Here is a 24,336-nt window from a genome sequence, read left to right as displayed (position 1 = left end):
CAGCAGCTCACTCTATACTTTCTGTGGATTACCTTTTCTCATCTTTATTTATTTATTTTAAAATATTTATTTATTTGTTTATTTATTTTTAATTTTTCTTAAATTCCAGGATACATGTGCAGAATGTGCAGGTTTGTTACATAGGTATACATGTGCCATGGGTGTTTGATGCTCTTATCAACCTGCTATCTAGGTTTTAAGCTCCAGATGCATTAGGTATTTGTCCTAATGCTCTCCCTCTCCTTGCCTCCCAGAACACAACAAGCCCCCATGTCTGTTGTTCCCCTCCCTCTGTCCATGTAGTCTCACTGTTTAACTCCCACTTATGAGTGAGAACATGCATTGTTTGGTTTGCTGTTTCTGTGTTAGTTTGCTGAGGATTATGACGTCCAGCTTCATCCATGTCCCTGCAAAGTACATGATCTTATTCTTTTTCAGGGCTGCATAATATTCTATGGTGTATATGTACCACATTTAAAAAAAAATCTAGTCTATCATTGATGGGCATTTGGATTGGTTCCATGTCTTTGCTATTGTAAATACTGCTGCAATAAATGTATGTATGCATGTGTCTTTATAGCAGAGTGATTTATAACACTTTGGGTATATACCCAGTAAAGGAATTGCTGGGTCAAATGGTATTTCTGGTTCTAGATCCTTGAGAAATTGGCACTCTGTCTTCCACAATGGTAGAACTAATTTACACTCCTACCAACAATGTAAAACCATTCCTATTTCTCCGCAGCCTTGCCAACATCTATTGTTTCCTGAATTTTTTTTTTTTTTTTTTTTTTTTTTAGAAGGAATCTCATTCTGTTGCCCAGGCTCAAGTGCAGTGGCACAATCTTGGTTCACTGCAACCTCTGCCTCCCAGGTTCAAGCAATGCTCCTGCCTCTGCCTCCCAAGTAACTGGCAATACAGGAATGCCCCACCACACCTGGCTAATTTTTTGTATTTTTAGTAGAGATGAGGTTTCACCATGCTGGTCTCAAACTCCTGACCTCAAGTAATCTGCCCACCTTGCCCTCCCAAAGTGCTGGAATTACAGGCATGAGCCACCGTGGAAGGCCCTGTTTCCTGACTTTTTAATAATTGCTATTCTGAGTGGTGTGAGATGGTAGCCATACTCAGAAAACTGAAATAGACCCCTTCCTTATGCCTTATACAAAAATTAACTCACGATGGTTTAAAGACTTAAATGTAAAACCCAAAACCATAAAAACCCTAGAAGAAAACCTAGGCAGTACCATTCAGGACATAGGCATGGGCAAAGACTTCGTGATGAAAACACAAAAAGCGATTGCAACGAAAGCTGAAATTGACAAGTGGGAACTAATTAAACTAAAGAGCTTCTGCACAGAAAAAAGAAACAAACAAAAAAACAAACAAACAAAAACAGGCAACTTACAGAATGGGAGAAAATTTTTGCAATCTACCCATCTGACAAAGGTCCAATATCCAGAGTCTACAAGGAACTTAAAAAATTCACAAGAATAAAACAAACAACCCCGTCAAAAAGTGGGCAAAAGATTTGAACAGAGATTTCTCAAAAGAAGAAATTTATGTGGCCAAAAAATGTATAAAAAAAGTTCTTCATCACTGATCATTAGAGAAATGTAAATGCATCATTTTTTATCAACCTATAACAAATTCTTAGATCTAAAGTGAGTATCTTGTAAACAGCATATAGTTGGATGGTGTTTATTTTTGCATTTGTCTAATCTATGCCTTTTGATTAGAAAATGTAATCTATATGTAAACAAATTGCTAATAGAGACGAACTTATACTTGCCATTTTGTTATTTTTTCCTGATTCTCATTTATTCCATTATTGCCTTCCTTTGTTTTTAGTAGTTTTTAAATGTAGTGCCATGTTTTTATTCTCTTTTTCTTTTTTTATATATATTTTATTTATATTTCCTTAGTGGTTACCATGGAGATTGTACTTAACATTGTAGAGTCTTAACAATTTATTTTTTAATTTGCACAAATTTAACTCTAATTGTGTACTAAAACTGTAATTTTCTATTTCTCCCATTCCCTTAGACTTGAAGGGAAAGACCCAATTCTAACAGTATTCATCATCTGCTAAGTGAAGAGCTCTCGGGCCCTGAATAACCAACAGAAATACTCAGGTAACATATTGATGGCTTTGGGTGAGAGTCTGAGACTTGCTGGCCTCGGGAGAGATTCAGCACATTCACACCTGTAGTGGCTATGGGACAAGACTCCTTTTGCTTGAGAAATCAGAGGAAAAAGTAAAGGGGACATTGTCAAGCCTTAGGTACCAGGACAGCCACAGAGAAATAAAGCACCACTAAGTGGACTCTTGGGGTCCTTGATTTCAGGACTTGGCTCTTGGATGGCATTTCTAGACCTGCCCTGGGCCAAAGGAGAACTCACTCCACTGAAGAATATAAGTCCCAGGTCAAGCAGCATGACTTAAGAGCCCTTGGGTCTTAAGGGAACATTAACTGTAGCCTCAAAATACTCTACATGCACCTATGGTGGTAGTGGCCATTGAGTGAGGTTCCTCTGCCTTTGAGAGGGGGAGAAAAGAGTGGGAAGGACTGTATCTAGTGGTTTGAATCCCAGCTCATCTGCAGTACAACAGAATACCAGGTAGACTTCTCAGATTATTGAATCTAGTCACTGACTCTGAGGCAGCACCTCTGGACTGCTCAGAGACTGGGGGAACTCCACCCTGAAGGAAAACAGGCCTGGCTTGTGTTGCCACCTTTTGATTGTAGAGCCCCATGGTCTTGATTGAACATACTCATTGGACAGGGAGTGGTTACAGCAGACCACAAATAAGATACAGTGCTGTGCTGTGCTAGCTACAGATCTGACCCAGCACAGCCCTAGTGGCCACAGGACTCTTGTGTCACTCCAGTCCAACTTCAGGTGGCTCACAGCAGAGAGAGTGTTTAGGAGAAATTAAAGGAAAAAAACAAGTGTTTCCACCTGGTAATCCAGAGAATTCTCTCAGATATTTTCCAAGACTATCAAGACAGCAACTCTATGACCCTGCAGGAACCACAGTGCTACTGGGCTTGGGATGTCCTACAAAGCAGATACAGCTCATATCACAATATCCAAGTCCTTATGGGTATCTGGAAAGCCTTCCCAAAAAAGATGAGTAAAAACAAGCCCAGACTGTGAAGACTACAATAAATACCCAATTCTTCAATGTCCAGACATAGATGAACATCCACAAGTATCAAGATAATTCAGGAAAACACGACGTCACCAAATGAACTAAATAAACCAGCAGGAACTAATCTTGCAGAAACAAAATATGTGACCTTTCCAGGAGAGAATTCAAAATAATTGTCTTGTGGAAAAGAAAACTCAAATGAATTCAAGATAAAATCAAAGAAAGAATTCAGAATTCTGTCAGATAAAATTAACAAAGTTATTCAAATAATTTAAAAGAATCAAACAGAAATTCTGGAGCTGAAAATGCAATTAGCATACTGAAGAATGCATCAGGTTTTCAATAACATAATCAATCATCAGAAGAATTAATGAACTCGAAGACAGGCTATTTGAAAATACAAAGTCAGAAAACACACCAAAAAAAAGAAACAATAAAGCATGTGTACAGGATGCAGAAAATAGGCTCAAAAGAGCAAAACTGAGAGTAATTGGCCTTAAAGGGACATAGAGAAAGATATAGGGGTAGAAAGTTTATTCCAAGGGATAATAACAGAGAACTTCATAAACCTAGAGAATGATATCAATATCCAAGTATAAGAAGGTCATAAGACACCAAGCAAATTTAACCCAAATAAGACTACTTCAAAATGTTTAATAATGAAACATCCAAAAAACAAGGGTAAAGAAATGATCCTAAAAGTAGCAAGATCAAAGACATAAATGCTGCACAAGGAAGATTTAAAACACCTGACAACAGACTTTTCAGTGACAACCTTACAGACCAGAAGAGAGTGGCATGATATATTTAAACTGCTGGAGGAGGAAAAAAAATCAAATTAAAAAACACTTTTACCCTAAAATTGTATATCCAGCAATAATATCCTTAAAACCTGAAGAGGAAGTAGACATTCCAGAGAAAAACATGACATTTGTTTTTTTCTTGTAAAATTGATTGAGTTCTTTGTAGATTCTGGATATTAGCCCTTTGTCAGATGAGTAAATTGCAAAAATTTTCTCCCATTCTGTAGGTTGCCTGTTCACTCTGGTGGTAGTTTCTTTTGCTGTGCAGAAGCTTTTTAGTTTACTTAGATCTCATTTGTCAATTTTGACTTTTGTTGCCATTGATTTTGGTGTTTTAGACATGAAGTCCTTGCCCATGGCTATGTCCTGAATGGTATTACCTAGGACCTAGGTTTTCTTCTAGAGTTTTTATGGTTTTAGGCCTAACATTTAAGTCTCTAATCCATCTTGAATTAATTTTCATATAAGGAATAAAGAAAGAATCCAGTTTCAGCTTTCTACTCATGGCTAGCCAATTTTCCCAGCACCATTTATTAAATAGGGAACCCTTTCCCCATTTCTTGTTTTTGTCAGGTTTGTCAAAGATCAGATGGTTGTAGATATGTGGTATTATTTTTGAGGGCTCTGTTCTGCTCCATTGGTCTATATCTCTGTTTTGGTACCAGTACCATGCTGTTTTGGTTACTGTAGCCTTGTAGTATAGTTTGAAGTCAGGTAGCATGATGCCTCCAGCTTTATTCTTTTGGCTTAGGATTGTCTTGGCAATGTGGGGTCTTTTTTGGTTCCATATGAACTTCAAAGCAGTTTTTTCCAATTCTGTGAAGAAACTCATTGGTAGCTTGATGGAGATGGCATTGAATCTCTAAATTACCTTGGGCGGTATGGCCATTTTCACGATATTGATTCTTCCTATCCATGAGCATGGTATGTTCTTCCATTTGTTTGTGTCCTCTTTGATTTCACTGAGCAGTGGTTTGTAGTTCTCCTTGAAGAGGTCCTTTACATCCCTTGTAAGTTGGATTCCTGGGTATTTTATTCTCTTTGGAGCTATTGTGAATGGGAGTTCATTCATGATTTAACTCTTTGTTACCACTATTCCTCTCCGCTTTATGGAAACGCTCTGAGGATACAAAGAGACATCTGTATGCAAGGGCATTGGAAGTTTCTGGTGGTGTGTGTGTGTCTCTGTGTGTTAAAGTTTTATTTTATTTAAACATTTAGTTTTAGGGGTACATGTGCAGGTTTGTTATATAGGTAAAGTCATGTCAATGGGGTTTGTTGTTCAGATTATTTTGTCACCCAGGTACTAAGCCTACTACCCAATAGTTATTAGTTCCATATGTGAAGTTGGAGCTTTGATATTCATATTAGAACCCTTTGACTTGGCAAAGAATTTTGCTGCAAAATTTGAGGCCACATGTTCATTCTCCTAGTTTCTTTCTAAATCCCCTAGGGGACTGTGGATAGTTGAATTGGAACAACCACTAGGACTCATACCTCTACCTTTGTTACTTTCCTTAGGGGATGACTCCTACTTTGTACCCTTTTACAGGTACAGGAAGTTTTACAGGTACAGGAAGCCATAGACTACCAGAACTGTATGAGTACTTAGAGGTACTAATTCCACACAATATTCCTTAAATGGGAATAGGGCCAGGAGAGAAACAGAATATTTGTATCTAAATTATTTACCCTATCATTGATCACATTCTTTTTTTTTTTTTTTTTTCAAGTTTCTATCTGAGCCCCTATGCCATGTTATGCTTAGAAGTCAAGAAGTGGGCATTGATGGCTGTTTGGGTTAATGAAGAAAACCCTCACAGACTGAAGGATCATGGACTCTGGGGCGGGGAAGATCATAAAGGAATGCTTTGAATTACTATATTACTACATTAAATTATTATTGATCTCTGGGCCATGGTTTTACTTCCTACATCTGTGTTTCTGTGAGGATTATCTCAAACCCAATAGAACAAACCATTATTAGTTTTTTTACTGTTCTGGATTTATTTATTCATTTAATTATTGTACTTTAAGTTATGGGATACATGAGCAGAATGTGCAGGTTTGATACATAGGTATATGCGCGCCATGATGGTTTGCAGAACCCATCGACCCATCATCTACATTAGGTTTTTCTCCTAATGCTATCCCTCCCTTAACTCCCCACCCCCCAACGGCCCTGGTGTGTGATGTTCCCCTCTGTGTGTCCATGTATTCTCGTTGTTCAACCCCCACTATGAGTGAGAACATGTGGTGTATGATTTTCTGTTCCTGTGATATTTTGCTGAGAATGATGGTTTCCAGCTTCATCCATGTCCCTGCAAATGACATGAACTTATCCTTCCTTATGGCTGTATAATATTCCATGGTGTATATGTGCCAGATTTTCTTTATCCAGTCTATCATTGATGGGCATTTGGGTTAGTTCCAACTCTGTGCTATTGTGAATAGTGCTGCAATAAACATACATGTGCATGTGTCTTTATAGTAGAATGATTTATAATCCTTTGAGTGTATACCCAGCAATGGGATTGCTGGGTCAAATGGTAATTCTGGTTCTAGATGATTGAGGAATCCCCACAGTGTCTTCCACAATGGTTGAACTAATTTACACTCCCACCAGCAGTGTAAAAGTGTCCCTATTTCTCCACATCTTCTCCAGAATCTGTTGTTTCCTGACTTTAATGATCACCATTCTAACCAGCCTAAGATGGTATCTCATTATGGTTTTGATTTGCATTTCTCTAATGACCAGTGAGGATGAGCTTTTTTTCATATGTTTGGTGGCCACATAAATGTCTTCTGAGAAGTTTCTGTTCATATCCTTTGCCCACTTTTTGATGGGTTTGTTTGTTTTTCTCTTGTAAATTTGTTTTGGTTTAGATTTGCATTTCTCCAATGACCAGTGATGATGAGCTTTTTTTGATATATTTGTTGGCCCATAAATATCTTCTTTCGAGAAGTGTCTGCTCATATCCTTTGCCCAATTTTTCACGGAGTTTTTTATTTCTTGTAAATTTGTTTAAGTTCCTTGTAGATTATTGATATTAGCCTTTTGTCAGATGGATAGATTGCAAAATTTTTCTCCCATTCTTTAGGTTGCCTGTTCATTCTGATGTTAGTTTCTTTTGCTGTGCAGAAGCTCTTTAGCTTAATTAGATCTCATTTGTTTATTGTGGATTTTGTTGCCGTTGCTCTTGGTGCTTTAGTCATGAAGTCTTTGCCCATGCCTCTGTCCTGGATGGTATTGCCTAGGTTTTCTTATAGGATTTGTATGGTTTTAGGTCTTACATTTAATTCTTTAATCTATCTTGAGAAAAATTTTGTATAGGGTGTAAGGAAGGCATTCAGTTTCAGTTTTCTGCATATGGCTAGCCAGTTTTCCCAACACCGTTTATTGAATAGGGAATCCTTTGCCCATTACTTGTTTTTGTCCAGTTTTGTCCAAATTGTTGTAGATGTGTGGTGTTATTTCTGAGGCCGATGTTCTGTTCCATTGGTCTATATATCTGTTTTGGTACCTGTACCATGTTGTTTTGGTTACTGTAGCCTTGTAGTATAGTTTGAAGTCAGGTAGCGTGATGCCTCCAGCTTTTTTCTTTGCTTAGGATTGTCTTGGCTATACAGGTTCTTTTTTGATTCCATATGAAATTTAGTTTTTTTCTAATTATGTGAAGAAAGTCAATGGTAGTTTGATGGGAATAGCATTGAATCTTTAAATTACTTTGGGCAGTATGGCCATTCTTACGACACTGATTCTTCCTATCCATGAGCATGGAATGTTTTTCCATTTCTTTGTGTCCTCCCTTATTTCCTTGAGCAGTGGTTTGTAGTTCTTCTTGAAGAGCTGCTTCACATCCCTCACAGGTTGTATTCCTAGGTATTTTATTCTCTTTGTAGCAATTGTGAATGTGAGTTCACTGATGATTTGGATCTCTGTCTATTATTGGTGTATAGGAATGCTTGTGATTTTTCCACATTGATTTTGTATCCTGAGACTTTGCTGAAGTTGCTTACCAGCTTAAGGATATTTGGAAATTATCAGAAATTTGTTCTTATTTAATTTTAATAAAACTGAAAAAAACTCTTAGGAAGACTAATCTTTTAAGAAGCAAACACAAATTACCTATGTTAGGAATATTAGACATAAGTATAAATCATTTAAATGTTAAAACTATAACAATTGAATATGAAACATTTTAAACCAATAAATTTGAAAATTTGAATGAAATGAAAACATTCTCTGAAAATTCAACTTACCAAACGGACTTAATAATAAATTAAAAATCTGAATTATTTGAAATCCCATGAAGAAATGAATTCAATTTAAGAAATTTTCCCATAATGAACATTTCAAACTATAATAGATTAACCTGTGAATTCTTCCAAACACCAATATTATACAAAATCTACCAGATAATAAAGATGATACACTTTCTACCTATTTGTATGGAGATTACATTACCATGATGCCAAATCCCTACAAGAATGGGAAAAGAAAAGAAATCTACTGGCCAATATCTTTCATCAATCTAGTTCAAAATCCTAAGTAAAATACTAGACAATAGAATTCAGTGATTAAAAAAGCAATACTCCAAGACTAAGCCATTTACTTCAGAAAATCAAGGGTACATTTTTATACTTGTAAATCTATCAGTGTAATACACTACATTAATAAACACATAAGTGAAAATTTATATAATCATCTCAATAGAAGCAGAAAAGTAATCTGGTAAAATTAGATACCTAATTATGTTAAAAACAGTAAACTACATCTTCATAATAAAAAAATACAAATTAAAATCACAATGCGATACCACCACTACAAGAATAAATACAATATAAAAGAGTATATATATTAAAAAAAAAAAAGGAGATTTGGGGCTGAGACCATGGGGGTTTTCTAAATATACAATCATGTCATCTGCAAACAGAGACAATTTGATTTCCTTTCTTCCTATTTCAGTACCCTTTATTTATTCCTCTTGCCTGATTGTCCTGCCCAGAACTTCCAAAACTATGTTGAGTAGGAGTGTGGTGAGAGAGGGCATCTTGGTCTTGTGTTGATTTTCAAAGGGAATGCTTCCAGCTTTTGCCATTCAGTATGATACTGGCTGTGGGTTTCTCATAAATAGTTCTTATTATTTTGAGTTACATTCCATCAATACCTAGTTTATTGAGAGTTTTTAACATGAAGGGGTGTTAAATTTTATGGAAAGCCTTCTCTGCATCTATTGAGATAATCATGTGCTTTTGTCATTGGTTCCATTTATGTGATGGATTACGTTTATTGATTCACATATGTTGAACCAGCCTTGCATCCCAGGGATCAAGCTGTCTTGATTGTGTTGGATAAGCTTTTTGATGTGCTGCTGGATTCAGTTTGCCAGTATTTTATTGAGGAGTTTTGCATCAATGTTCATCAGGGATATTGGCCTGAAATTTTCTTTTTTTGCTGTGTCTCTGTCAGGTTTTGGTATCAAGATGATGCTAGCCTCATAAAATCAGTTAGAGAGGAGTCCCTCTTTTTCTATTGTTTAGAATAGCTTCAGAAGGAATGTTACCAGCTCCTCTTTGTACCTCCGGTAGAATTCGGCTGTGAATCTGTCTGGTCCTGGGGTTTTTTGGTTGGTAGACTATTAATTACTGCCTCAATTTCAGAACTTGTTATTGGTCTATTCAAGGATTTGACTTCTTCCTGGTTTAGTCTTGGGAGGGTGCATGTGTCCAGGAATTAATCCATTTTTTTTCTGGATTATTTGCATAGAGATGTTTATAGTATTCTCTGATGGTAGTTTGTATTTCTGTGGAATTGGTGGTGATATCCCCTTTATCTTGTTTTTATTGTGTCTATTCGATTCTTTTTTCTTCTTTATTGGTCTGGGTAGTAGTATATCTATCTTGTTAATCTTTTTGAAAAACGAGCTCCTGGATTCATTAATTTTTTGAAGGGTTTTCCATGTCTCTGTCTCCTTTAGTTCTGCTCTGATCTTAGTTATTTCTTGTCTTCTGCTAGCTTTTGAATGTCTTTGCTCTTGCTTCTCTAGTTCTTTTAATTATGATGTTAGGGTGTCAATTTTAGATCTTTCCCACTTTCTCCTGTGGGCATTTAGTGCTATACATTTCCCTCTAAACACTACTTTAGCTGTGTTCCAGAGATTTTGGTGCGTTGTGTCTTCGTTCTCATTGGTTTCAACGAACTTATTTTTTTTTCTGCGTTAATTTCGCTACTTACCCAGTACTCATTCAGGATCAGGTTGTTCAGTTTCCACGGAGCTGTGCGGTTTTGAAGGAGATTCTTAGTCCAGAGTTCTAATTTTATTGCATTGTGATCTGAGAGACTGTTTATTATGATTTCCATTCTTTTGCATTTGCTGAGGAGTGTTTTACTTCCAATTATGTGGTCAATTTTAGAATAAATGCAATGTGGTGCAGAGAAGAATGTATATTCTGTTGATTTGGGGTGAAGAATTCTGTAGATGTCTATTAGGTCCACTTGGTCCAGAGCTGAGTTCAAGTCCTGGATATCCTTGTTAATTTTCTGTCTCATTGATCTGTCTAATATTGACAGTGGGGTGTTAAAGTCTCCCATTACTATTGTGTGGGAGTCTAAGTCTCTTTGTAGGTCTCTAAGAACTCGCTTTATGAATCTGGGTGCTCCTGTATTGCATGTATATATATTTAGGATAGTTAGCTCATCTTGTTGCATTGATCCCATTACCATTATGTAATGCCCTTCTTTGTCTTTTTTTGATTTTTATTGGTTTAAGTCTGTTTTATGAGAGACTAAGATTGCACCCTCTGCTTTTTTTTTCTTTCCCTGCTTCCTTCATCCCTTTATTTTGGACCTATGTGTGTATTTGCATGTGAGATGGGTCTACTGAATAGAGTATACCAATGGGTCTAGACCCTTTATCCAATTTGCCAGTCTGTGTCTTTAATCAGGGCATTTAGCCCATTTGCATTTAAGGTTAATATCGTTATGTGTTAATTTGATCCTTTCATTATGATGCTAGCTGGTTCTTTTGCTCATTAGTTGCAGTTTCTTCATAGTGTCAATGGTCTTTACAATTTGGTATGTTTTTGCAGTGGCTAGTACTGTTTTTTCCTTGCTATATTTAGTGCTTCCTTCAGGAGCTCTTGTAAGGCAGGCCTGGTGGTGACAAAATATCTCAGCATTTGCTTGTCTGTTAAGGATTTTGTTTCTCCTTTGCTTATATAGCTTAATTTGTCTGGATATGAAATTCTGGACTGAAAATTCTTTTCTTTAAGCACGTTAAATATTGGCCCCCAGTCTACCCTGGATTTTAGGTCTGCAGAGAGGTCTTCTGTTAGCCTTATGGGCTTCCCTTTGTGGGTAACCTGTCCTTTCTCTCTGGCTGCCCTTAGCATTTTTTCCTTCATTTCAACCTTGTTAAATCTGATGATTATGTGTCTTGGAGTTGCTCTTCTCGAGGAGTATCTTTGTAGTGTTCTCTGTATTTCCTGAATTTGAATGTTGGCCTGTCTTGCTAGGCTGTGGAAGTGCTCTTGGATAATATTTTGAAATGTTTTCCAACTTGGTTCCATTCTACCCCTCACTTTCAGGTATACCAATCAAACATAGGTTTGGTCTTTTCACACAGTCCCATATTTCTTGGAGGCTTTGTTTGCTTCTTTTCATTATTATTGCTTTTTGTCTAATCTTCTCTTGGCACTTTATTTCAAATTGATCTTTAATGTCTGATATCTTTTATTGTGCTTGATCAATTTGGTTATTTATATTTGTGTATGTTTCATGAAGATCTCGTGCTGTATTTTTCAGCTCCATCATGTCATTTATATTCTTCTCTACACTGGTTATTCTAGTTAGTGATTCTTCTAACCTTTTTTCAAGGTTTTTAGCTTATGCTGCACCCACTGTCTAACCAGTCCTAATGAGATAAGCCAGGTACCTCAGTTGGAAATGCAGAAATCACTCATCATCTGCATTGATCTCGCTGGGAGCTGCAGACCTGAACTGTTCCAATTTGGCCATCTTGCCAGCCACCTCATCATATTCTCATTTAAAAATCTTCTCTACAGCCTGATATGACTACTTCTTCCATATTCATTCAATAAATATTTATTGAATGTATACCTATTCTCAGCCTAACAGTGCTCTAGATAGTGAGGCTACAGAGGTAAACGAGAAACCCTAAAACCAGAACCTTGTCTTCATGAAATTAACATTATGGCATTTGTAACAGGAAAGACAGTAAGATGATAGAGTTTAGCTTTTGTTTTGTTTTGGCACTTAACTAATCACTAACCAGTATTACCTAGGTTATTTCTGAATGGCCCAATTCTCTCTTTATATTTACATTGAAAAATAGTAAGTTCACTTCTTTGTTTTTTTTTTCACATTGTAAGAATTCTAATATTTTCATCAAATTGGGAAACAAAATCAAGAGGAGCTATAAACACTTCAATTACACTAGCTCAGGAAGATAAAATACTTACAACTCATAGGATTATCACAAAAATATGAAGTCACCAGGGTACAGTGAGTTAAGCAGCTATTTAAGCAGAAATATATCTCCTTCATGTATATCCATAGGTTTCAAATTGAATAGTTAATTCTAATAGCTGATCATTTTCTTGGCAAATGGTTAAATTAGAGGAAAATAGAATTATATCACAATTACAAACATATCTCTGTGTTTCTTTAAATAATACCTTTTTCATAGATTGTTAAATAGTTTACAATAGAAGAAACTTAAAGCTTAATTTTCCTATGCCCTTTCTGAGTGCATATGAATGAGAAATTGATCACAAAAATCTGAAAGTATAATAATAAAAAGCATTTACATATGTTTTGTTTTGTTTTACTATTCAGAAAACTAAAAGAAAAAATTATTTGATTTAGCACAAATCACCTGGCCACCCTATTCCCATATGCCGGTGTTCACGATTAAAATTTTTATCAACGTACACTGTGCTTGTATTACTATGATCACTAGACAAGAGCGCTTTCTTCTTTGATATTACCTCAACAGCTGTGGCAGAAGCGGCAGGGGAAGGAGTGGGCAGTGCAATAGTAAGGTGGAAAAAAAAGACATATGCTTGCAAGCATGACTCTATCTCTTCTCCCTGGAACATACTGACTTTGGAGTTTACACCAAACAAAGCTGTCTTTTGTCTCTCCTCAAAGTCAATTTAAAATAAATCTCCCTGTCTCCAAACATCTCATTCACTAATGCCTAAAATTCGTTTTAGGGAGCCATTTCATTCAGTTACCTCTTGTTCTGGACCAGATGTCTCTTTGCTAATGTTAGTTACCCGAAAGAGAAACACATTTTTCTCCATCCCTTAGATTAATGGAGTTTATGAGATCATTTTTATCTTATAATGGGAAGGGCATAAAGGAGCTAGAGAGTGTCAGACCTGATCTTAAGCCTGGCTTCTTTCAGGTTTTCCTACACACGAGAAGACCCTTAGAATATCAGGGCTTTTAGGTTATCCCTCCCCAGTGTTCATCTTCCTATCTCACCCAACAGTATCTGTTGTCTTTTATGTCCTTAGTAAACCATGTAATCTTATATGTGGCTATGCTCTCTTTTTTTAATGCCTCATAATCAATTGTTCCACAATCATTTGAGCTAGAAAATTATGCAAACCCTATGTATGTCCACCTGGGGCTTGAAGCCACTTGTCAGAGCACACACATGACCTGTGAGCTATGTTTTATTGCCATCTAGAAATAGAAGCAAACAAGCTTAAGAGCTGGAACTCCAGCATCGTTACAGATGCTGTGAGTAGTTAAAAGTTTCATTTTACACCAAGCACATATACCACAGCTGTAATGTTCAGTTTTCTGTCCAGCAGAAAATAAGAACGGAGTATATTTTGATTATGAAAATTAAACACTGGGAACCACGGTATTTTCTGCCTTAGAGACAATAAAGGCCACCGAGTATTTTTGTGACCATCTTAAGGGATGGTCTTGTGAAAGTCTTTTTCCTTCTCTGGACCTCAGTTCTGCCATCTGTGACATGATGTTGGTGGAATAAATAATCTTGGGGCTGGCACTGGGTGTCTGTTGCTTTTTCCAGGTGCAAGGTACAAGTTTTTGGTAGATTGTACCATTCTGGGGTCTGGAGGACAGAGGTCTTCTTCTCACAGTTCCACTGGGCATTGCCAAAGTGGAGACTCTGTGTGGGGGCTCCAACTCCAAATTTCCCTTCTACAGTGCCCTAACAGAGGTTCTTCATGAGTGTTCCACCCCACAGCAGACTTCTGCTGGACATCCAGGGATTGCCATACATCCCCTGAAATCTAGGTGGAGGTTCTCAAACCTCAATTCTTGTATTCTGTGCACTGGCAGGCCCAACACCATGTAGCAGCTGCCAAGCATTGGGGAATGCACCTTTTGAAGCAATGGTCTCAGTTGTACCTTGACCCCTTTTAGCCACAGCTGGAGCTGAAGCATCTGGGACACAAGGCACCATGTCCCAAGGCTGCAGAGAGCAGGGAGGCACTTGGACCTAGTCCATGAAACCAATTTTTTCCTCCTAGGCTTCTGGCCCTATGATTGGATAGGCGAAGGTCTGTGACACTCCCTGGAGACCTATTCCCCATTGTCTTGGTGATTAACATTCAGCTCCTTTTTTACTTATGCAAATTGCTGCAAAGGCTTGTATTTCTCACCAGAAAATGGGTATTTCTTTTCTATCGCATCTTCAGGCTGCAAATTTTCTAAACTTTGATGTTCTGCTTACTCTTGAATACTTTGCTGCTTTAAAATTTCCATTGCCAGGTACCCTAAATTATCTTTTTCTTTTTCTTTTTTAAATTGTACTTTAAGTTCTAGGGTACATGTGCACAATGTGCAGGTTTATTATGTATGTATACATATCCCATATTGGTGTGTCCATCCCATTAACTCGACATTTACTTTAGGTATATCTCCTAATGCTATCCCTTCCCCCTCCCCTCACCCCACAACAGGTCCCAGTGTGCAATGTTCCCCTTCCTGTGTCCAAGTGTTCTCATTGTTCAATTCCCACCTATAAGTGAGAACATGCAGTGTTTGTTTTTTTTTTTTTTTTTGTCCTTGTGATAGTTTGCTGAGAATGATGGTTTCCAGCTGCATCCATGTCCCTACAAAGGACACAAACTCATCCTTTTTTATGGCTGCATAGTATTCCATGGTGTATATGTGCCACATTTTCTTAATCCAGTCTATCACCGATGGACATTTGAGTTGGTTCCAAGTCTTTGCTATTGTGAATAGTGACACAATAAACACACGCATGCATGTGTCTTTATAGCAGCATGATTTGTAATCCTTTGGCTATACACCCAGTAATGTTATGGCTGGGTCAAATGGTATTTTCAGCTCTAGACCCTTGAGCAATTGCCACACTGTCTTCCACAATGGTTGAACTGGTTTACAGTCCCACCAACATTGTAAAAGTGTTCCTATTTCTCAACATCCTCTCCAGCACCTGTCGTTTCCTGGCTTTTTAATGATTGCCATTCTAACTGGTGTGAGATGGTGCCTCATTGTGGTTTTGATTTGCATTTCTCTGATGGCGAGTGATGATGAGCATTTTTCCATGTGTCTGATGTCTGCATACATGTCTTCTTTTGAGAAGTGTCTGAAAATATCCTTCGTCCACTTTTTGATGGGGTCGTTTGTTTTTTTCTTGTACACTTGTTTGAGTTCTTTGTAGATTCTGGATATTAGCTCTTTGTCAGATGAGTAGATTGCAAACATTTTCTCCCATTCTGTAAGTTGCCTGTTTCCTCTGATGATAGTTTCTTTTGCTGTGCAGAAGCTCTTTAGTTTAATTAGATCCCATTTGTCAATTTTGGCTTTTGTTGCTGTTGCTTTTGGTGTTTTAGACATGAAGCCCTTGCCCATGACTATATCCTGAATGGTATTGCCTAAGTTTTCTTCTACGGTTTTTATGGTTTTAGGTCTAACATTTCAGTCTCTAATTCATCTTGAATTAATTTTCATATAAGGTGTAAAGAAGGCATCCAGTTTCAGCTTTCTACATATGGCTAGCCAGTTTCCCAGCACCATCTAATAAATAGGGATTCCTTTTCCCATTTCTTGTTTTTGTCAGGATTTTCAAAGATAAAATGGTTGTAGATGCGTGGTATTATTTCTGAGGGCTCTGTTCCGTTCCATTGGTCTATATATCTGTTTTGGTACCAGTACCATGCTGTTTTAATTACCATAGCCTTGTAGTATAGTTTGAAGTCAGGTAGCGTAATGCCTTCAGCTTTGTTCTTTTGGCTTAGGATTGTCTTGGCAATGCATGGCCTTTTTTGGTTCCATATGAACTTTAAAGATTTTTTTTTTCCAATTCTGTGAATAAAGTCATTGGTAGCTTGATGGGGATGGCATTGAATCTACAAATTACCTTGGGCAGTATGGCCATTTTCATGTCACTGATTCTTCCTATCCATGAGCATGGAATGTTCTTCCATTTGTTTTTGTACTCTTTTACTTCCTTGAGCAGTGGTTTGTAGTTCTTCTTGAAGAGGTCCTTCACATCCCTTGTAAGTTGGATTCCTAGGTATTTTATTCTATTTGAAGCAATTCAGAATGGGATTTCACTCATGATTTGGCTTTCTGTTTGTCTGTTATTGGTGTATAAGAATGCTTGTGATTTTTGCACATTGATTTTGTATCCTGAGACTTTGCTGAAGGTGCTTATCAGCATAAGGAGATTTTGGGCTGAGACGATGGGGTTTTCTAAATATACTGTCATGTCATCTGCAAGCAGGGACAATTTGACTTCCTCTTTTCCTAATTGAATACCCTTTATTTCTTTCTCCTGTCTGATTGCCCTGGCCAGAACTTCCAACACTATGTTGAATGGGAATGGTGAGAGAGGGCATCCCTGTTTTGTGCCAGTTTTCAAAGGGAATTTTTCCAGTTTTTGCCCATTCAGTATGATATTGGCTGTGGGTTTGTCATAAATAGCTCTTATTATTTTGAGATATGTCCCATCAATACCTAATTTATTGAGAGTTTTTAGCATGAAAGGCAATGAAAACAAAGACACAACGTACCAGAATCTCTGGGACACATTTAACGCAGTGTGTAGAGAGAAATTTATAACACTAAATGCCCACAAGAGAAAACAGGAAAGATTTAAAATTGACACCCTAACATCACAATTAAAAGAACTAGAGAAGCAAGAGCAAGCACATTCAAAAGCTAGCAGAAGGCAAGAAATAATTAAGATCAGAGCAGAACTGAAGGAGATAGAGGTACAAGAAACCCTCCAAAAAATCAATGAATCCAGGAGCTGGTTTTTTGAAAGGATCCACAAAATTGATAGACCACTAGCAAGACTAATAAAGAAGAAAAGAGATAAGAATTAAATAGATGCAATAAAAAAATGATAAAGGAGATATCACCACTGACCCCACAGAAATACAAACTATCATCAGAGAGTACTCTACACACCTCTATGCAAATAAACTAGAAAATCTAGAAGAAATGGATAAATTCCTGGACACATACATCCTCCCAAGACTAAACCAGGAAGAAGTTGAATCCCTGAATAGACCAATAACAGGCTCTGAAATTGAGGCAATAATTAAGAGCCTACCAACCAAAAAATGTCCAGGACGAGACGGATTCACAGCCAAATTCTACCAGAAGTACAACGAGGAGCTGGTTTTCCTTCTGAAACTATTCCAATCAATAGAAAAGAGGGAATCCTCCCTAGCTCATTTTATCAGGACAGCATCATCCTGATACCAAAGCCTGGCAGAGATACAACAAAAAAAGAGAATTTTAGACCAATATCCCTGACGAACATCGATGCAAAAATCCTCAATGAAATACTGGCAAACCAAATCCATCAGCACATCCAAAAGTTTATCCATCAGGATCAAATGGGCTTCATCCCTGGGATGCAAGTGTGGTTCAACATATGCAAATCAATAAACGTCATACAGCATATAACCAGAATCAAAGACAAAAACCATATGATTATCTCAATAAATGCAGAGAAGGCCTTGACATAGTTCAACAGCCCTTCATGCTAAATCATCTCTTTCGAGTTCAAAGTTCCATGGATCTCTAGGGAAGGGGAAAAATGTTGCCAGTCTCTTTTTAAAGCATAACAAGTGTCACCTTTGTTCCTGTTCCCAACAAGTTCCTCATCTCCATCTGATACCACTTCAGCCTGGACTTCATTATTCATATCACTATCAGCATTTTGGTCAAACTCATTTAACAAGTCTCTAGGAATTTATGAACCTCCCCACATCTTTCTTTTTTCTTCTGAACCTTCTAAACTCTTACAAATGCTTCCTGTTAACCAGTTCCAGAGTTGCTTCTGCATTTTTTGTATCCTTATTGCAACACCCCACTCTATGTGGTACCAAGTTACTGTATTAGTCTGTTGCCATGCTGCTATAACGACATACACAAGACTGGGTAATTTATAAGGAAATGAGCTTTAATTGACTCACAGTTATGTACAGGTAGGGAGGCCCCAGGAGACTTACAATCATGGTGGAAGGCACCTCTTCACAGGATGGCATGGGAGAGAATGAGTGCCCAGTGAAGTGAGAAGCCCCTTATAAAACCATCAGATCTCATGGGAACTAACTCACTATCATGAGAACAGGATATGAGAAATCTCCCCCACAATTCGATTATTTCCACCTCGCCTATCCCATGATATATGAGGATTATGGGAACTACAATTCACGATGAAATTTGGGTGAGGACACAACCAAACTGTATCAAGACTCATAGTCGTACAACCATGGTGGTCTTGGATAAGATCCAGAATTCTCTTGATTGTCAGGCCAAGACTCTTGTACTTTTTCCTTACTTTCTTCCAAATAATGGAGTATCTCTGTGCTGGAACTGCATGAAAATGGGGGTGGGGGGAAAAAAGCACCCATGTGCAAAGCACTATTGGGACTTTGCTGCTTCAGACCTGAAACCAGCACTTCACTGGGTCTTGTCCAAGGCTTCAGAACTGAAACCAACACTTCACTGGAGCTTGTCCAAGGCCCACTGCAACCACTACCTGTCTACTACTTATAGTCATTCAAGATTGCAGGGCTCTACAATCAGTAGGTGGCAAAGCCACCGATGTTTGTATCTCTCCTTTTAGAGCAGTGAGTTCCCCCAGGACCTGAGTGTGTCCAGAGATGGTGTCTGGGAGCCAGAGATTGGAGTCAAAAACATTAGAAATTTACCTGTTGTTCTATTCTACTGTAGCTAAGCTGTCCCTCAAACCACAAGACAAAGTCCTTCCCACTCTACTCACCCATTTCCACAGGTGAAGGAGTCTCTCTTTCTCTCTCTGGTCACTACCACCACCAGCCAATGGGGGTTTCTCCCAGGCCACCAGTGATGTGGCCCAAGAGCTTATCATTCAGCTTATGATGAATGTTGCCTGGCCTGGGACTCACACTTAAGGGCAGTGTGCTTCCCTATGGGCCAGGGGAGGTCCAGGTATGCTGTCCAAGAGTCTAGGCTTGGACCTAAGTGCCAAGATCCCACTTAATTCTTTACCTTCTATGGCTGAACTGGAACCTAAGGTGGAAGACAAAGTCTCTGCTACTTTTCTCTCTGCTATTCTCAAACAGAAGGAGGCTTTCACCACAGTCACCACAGCTGGGAATGTGCTGAGTCACACCTGAAGCAAGCGTGTCCCAGAGCCCAAGTCCCACAGAGTGCTACCTGGTGCCGAGTGAGTCCATATACTATCTGTGTATTGCTGCTGGTTATTCATGGCCCAAGGGTTCTTTAGTCAGCAGTTGATGAATCCTGCCACGACTTGGCCCTTCCCATCAAGGCCATGGGTTCCACCCTTCTGACCAAGGGTGTGTCTAGAAATGTCATCCAGGAGGTAGGTCCTGGAAGGGAAATCTCACAACTCTGCCCACTGCCCTGTCCTATTGTGGCTAAGCTGATATCCAGGATGCAAGACAAAGTCCTCTTTACTTTTCCTCTTTACCCTTCCCTCTCCTTTCCTGAAGCAGAAAGAAGGAATTACCTTTCTTACTGCTAGAAGCATTGCATAGGGTTGGGAATGTGGGGCTCAAGCACTCCCTTAGTCACCTCATCTGCTCTCTTTCTAGGTCACATGTCACCCTAGTCCACTGGCTCTAACCCCAACCCAGCACCATTAGTTGCCCAATAATTGCCGTCCTTGTGTCCTGGATTGCCTTTCAAGTTTACTTAGGATTCCAGAGCACTTTGTCCTGTGGTGAAGAGACCTGCCAAGAAACTCAGCTTCTGACCACTGAGATGGGTGATTCTCCTCTGGCTAGGGTTAGTCAAAATGTACTTTCTGTGCGTGCGTGCCTGCTGAGCCTAGCACAGGTTTTCTCTCTGCAGTGACAGGGTAGCCCTAAGTTGAATGTAAAGTACCCTACTTGCTGCACTCTCCCTCCCACAAGGGTAGATTCTCTCTTGCCATGTGGCTACTGCCAGGGGTTGGGTAAAGGGTGACATTGGCCATTCAAGAGTGACTGCCTACTCTCTTCAGTGCCTCTTTCAGTGATATGAAGTAAAACTCAAGTACTGTGTGTGCTTACCTGGTGTTTAGTTTTTGTGATGGTGTTTTTTGTGTGTAGTTAGTTGTTAAAATTTGGTTTTCCTGCTTGTGGGGGATGAATGGTATAGGCTTCTGCACAGCCATTTTGCTCTGCCCTACATAACTCTTAATATTCAGGTATTTGCAAGCATCTGGGTGATCGAAATTATCACAACCTATAAAATATGTTTGTGATCAACAACATTGATGGATAAACTCATGCAATAATTTTCATTTAAAGTTAAACTCAACAATGTTTAGATAAATACTGACTGGATGGTGGGCTAAACTGATGAATGTATAGATGGATAAATGGTTGCACAGATAAATGAGTAAATATTGTTTCATTATATGTTGAGTAAGTTCATTTTATTGGTTAAAATAATAATGATACTATGTTGTTCAGATTGTGTAATTCATATTATTATTATATTGATTCTTTACCTATAATTGTTCATTTATATAGTTTTAAACAATTTGCATTGTAAATAAATTTGCCAGGTAGTGATATTTAGCACTTTAAGCACTATAGTAGTTTTCTAGACAGGGAGTTACCGATTACCGCAAACTCAGTGGCTTGAAACAAGAGCAATTAATTCTCTCATAGTTCTGGAGGCCACAAACTCAAAGTCTGTGTCTCCAAGTTTGCACTCTCTCCCAAGGTTCTAGCTGAGAGTCCATTCCATGGTTATTTCTCCTAGTTTCTAATGGATTCCCACAATTCTTAGCATTCCTTGGCTCACAGCCTCATTAAAGTACTCCACTCTCTGCCTCCATTTTTATATTGTCCTTTTCTCTATGTATATGTTTCCTCTTTTTTTAATCCTGTAAAGATACTTGTCACTGAGATAATCCAGGATAATCTCCTCAGTTCTAAATGTTTAATTTAATAGCATATGCAATGACCCCTTTTCCCAAATAACGTATCACTCACAAGTTCTAGGAATTAATATGTGGGCGTATCTTTTTGGTGGCCACCATTCAACCCACTAGAGGCACTAAAATATTTTTAAGCAAGGCCATTTGCCAAGACTGTTATATGACTGCCTTATTTAATACAGGACAGTTAACATAAGAGAAGGCTGTCCTAATGGCTCAAACCTGTTACCGTGTGACCTATAAATACAGCAAAACACCATGAGGTATGTAGGGCCCTTTACTCCTACAGTGAATGCTTAAGGACTAAGATTGCTTCTTTAATTCCTATGTTTGATTTTTGGAGTGTTTCTTTTTAAAATTTTCGTCAGCTGTAATTTCATGATTCTGCATTAGCATCTACTTTCCTTTCCCTAATCTCATACTTCTAATTATTCTGTAATAACAATGCCTGCTAAAAGTATTTGTGAAACAGGAACCAATCAGTTTGGAATTATTTAAATATTATGAAATATGGAAAAACAAAAACTAAACAAATTTTAACTAATGTAAATACTACATTTAGGTTCAGTAAGATAATTGTACAAGTTTGATATGAAGATAGCTGGCTTGATAACAACTTATGTTTAAGGAATAACTTTGAGTATGACAACTCTACAGTGTAATGTGGTTATCCAGAAGCTAGCAAAATACTTAAGAATCTGGTATTCTTGTTCCACTTCATGTTAGTCAGATAAATTTGGATGTCACATTTAATGACAGACTTAAATAAATTCAAGCATCCAGAGAAATGTGATCATAGTAAGGGGCTGAAAGCAGGCTTCATGAAGAATATATTATAATACCAATGATGAATATCCTGGGAAGTGAAAACTTTGATGCTGGAGAAGGGGAGAGAAAAGCATGTCTGCTGTTCTCATATAAAAAATGGCTGTCATGTGTAAGAGTGGAGGAAGCTGATTCTTTAGAAGGAAGGAATAGGATCAATATCTGGAAGTTAGGTGGAGATCGTTTTCAGCTTACAATATAAAACCAACATTTTTTAACAATGGGACCGCATTCTTATAGAAGAAAGTTATCTATCACTGAAGAAGGTTTCATTGAGATTGGCTTTTATTTACTTTATGAAATAGATGGTAGTTTGAAGAAAGTTGCCTGTTATGCAAAAAAGTACATATATAAGGGGTACTAGGTCTGTAAGGATTTTCAGTCGATAGGATAGCCTGTGATCAAGGTGAAATATGTATTTAAATGCCAGAGGGATAACTCTGACTGAGGCCATGACCATTGGCTTTCTAACTCTTCAATGCATGTGCCTCTTTCCCCACCTGCATTTGTGTTTATTTTCCCTTCTTCTTCCCTCTTTTCTTCTGTGTCTGTATCTCTCTCTTTAGTCTATGGCTTAAGTCATCTGGGGCTTTCACTTTTATCTTTAACCTTCAGGTCTAAAGAAGGCACTGATATCTGAAACAGAGATTATTCCTACCCTTACTGACCTGGTAACATTTCTTTCACCATTGGCTGTATGACCTTAGGCAATTTTCCAAACTCGCTTGAGTTTTAGTTGTCCCGTCCCTTCAGTATAAAATAATCTAAACAATACTTTTCCTCCTTTTTGTTGTTGTTTTGTTGTATGTGTGTGTGTATGTGTATGTGTGTGTAAAACATTAAAATCAGCATGTAAGGATGTCTCAGTTTAGGCTGCTATAACAAAATATTATAGACTGTGTAGCTTAAACAATAGACATTTCTTTCTCACAGTTCTGGAGGCTATGGTGTCCAAAATCAAGGTGCAGTAGATTCAGTTTGATGAAGGCCCACTCCCTGATTTGCAGACAGCTGTCTTCTTATTGTATTCTCACGTGGCTGAGAAGGAAAAGCCCCTGGTGTCTTCCATATATATATATATATATATATACACACACACACATATATATATATACACACACATATATATATACACACACACACACACACACACACATATATATATATATATTCCCATCATGATGGGGCACTACCCTCTTTACTTCATCTAAATCTAATTACCTCCCAAAGGCTTACCTCCAAATAACATCACATTGGAAATTCAAGTTTGAACATAAGAATTTTGAGGAAACATTAACAGTAAGTCTATAGCAAAAGGCAAGATATTATTAGTGAGCACAGCTTTCAGACATGAGTAAAAGTTTTGGAAGTTTCAAAATTATTTGGATGAGAAACCTTCCCCAAGTGTTTATATTTGTGTACGTGGGTAAAACAGTGAATTTACCTTACTCATTCTTTCTAACATTCCACAAGCTGTTTCCATTGGAAATGCAAGGTAGTTCGTTTTCTTTTTTCTGAGACAGAAATATTCTGGAGAAGCAAATAAAGTATCATGTTGAGGGTGGAAAAACAATCTAATTCTTGGAAGGGTTGCCAACATGTCTTTTTAGCTGCTTGAGAATATGTGGATAGGTTTTCTGTCAGTTAACTTTTTTTTTTTCTTTTGAGACAGTCTTGCTGGAGTGGAGTGGCATGATCTCGGCTCACTGAAACCTCTGCCTCCCAGATTCAAACAAGTCTCCTCCTTCAGCTATCTGAGTAGCTAGGTTTACCACCACGCCCCGCTAATTTTTATATTTTTATTACAGATGGGGTTTCACCGTGTTGGTCAGGCTGGTCTCGAACTCCTGACCTCAAATGATGCACCTGCCTCAGACTCACGAAGTGCTGGGATTACAAGTATGAGCCACCGCACCCGGCCCAGTTAACTTTTATGAATGAGAATATTCACAGTGACTTCTAGTGAAGCACTCTATAAACACGATACAGTGCAACACTTTTAAACAGAAACAAACAAAAAGCACTACAGTAAAAGGCAATGCAATATGACTGAATAGAATCCTCCAGTGATTGTCCCCCCACAGAAAAACGAAACTGAATAACTATTTACAGGAA

The 24,336-nt window shown here is 38.0% G+C and overlaps 1 long non-coding RNA gene across 1 annotated transcript; it reads left to right on the top strand.

Annotated features, from left to right (window-relative positions):
- Window positions 1-785: 785 nt before the first annotated feature.
- Window positions 786-23,276, top strand: LOC139360792 (uncharacterized). The gene is made up of 3 exons (XR_011618298.1): window positions 786-1,665; window positions 2,048-2,136; window positions 19,565-23,276. It is a non-coding gene; the product is annotated as an uncharacterized lncRNA (long non-coding RNA).
- Window positions 23,277-24,336: the final 1,060 nt, after the last annotated feature.

The sequence above is a fragment of the Macaca nemestrina genome, chromosome X (assembly GCF_043159975.1).
Source record: "Macaca nemestrina isolate mMacNem1 chromosome X, mMacNem.hap1, whole genome shotgun sequence".
Classification (NCBI taxonomy): Eukaryota; Metazoa; Chordata; class Mammalia; order Primates; family Cercopithecidae; genus Macaca; species Macaca nemestrina.
The sequence above is the reverse complement of the archived record's forward strand: the minus strand, read 5'-3'. Positions and strand labels throughout refer to the sequence as shown.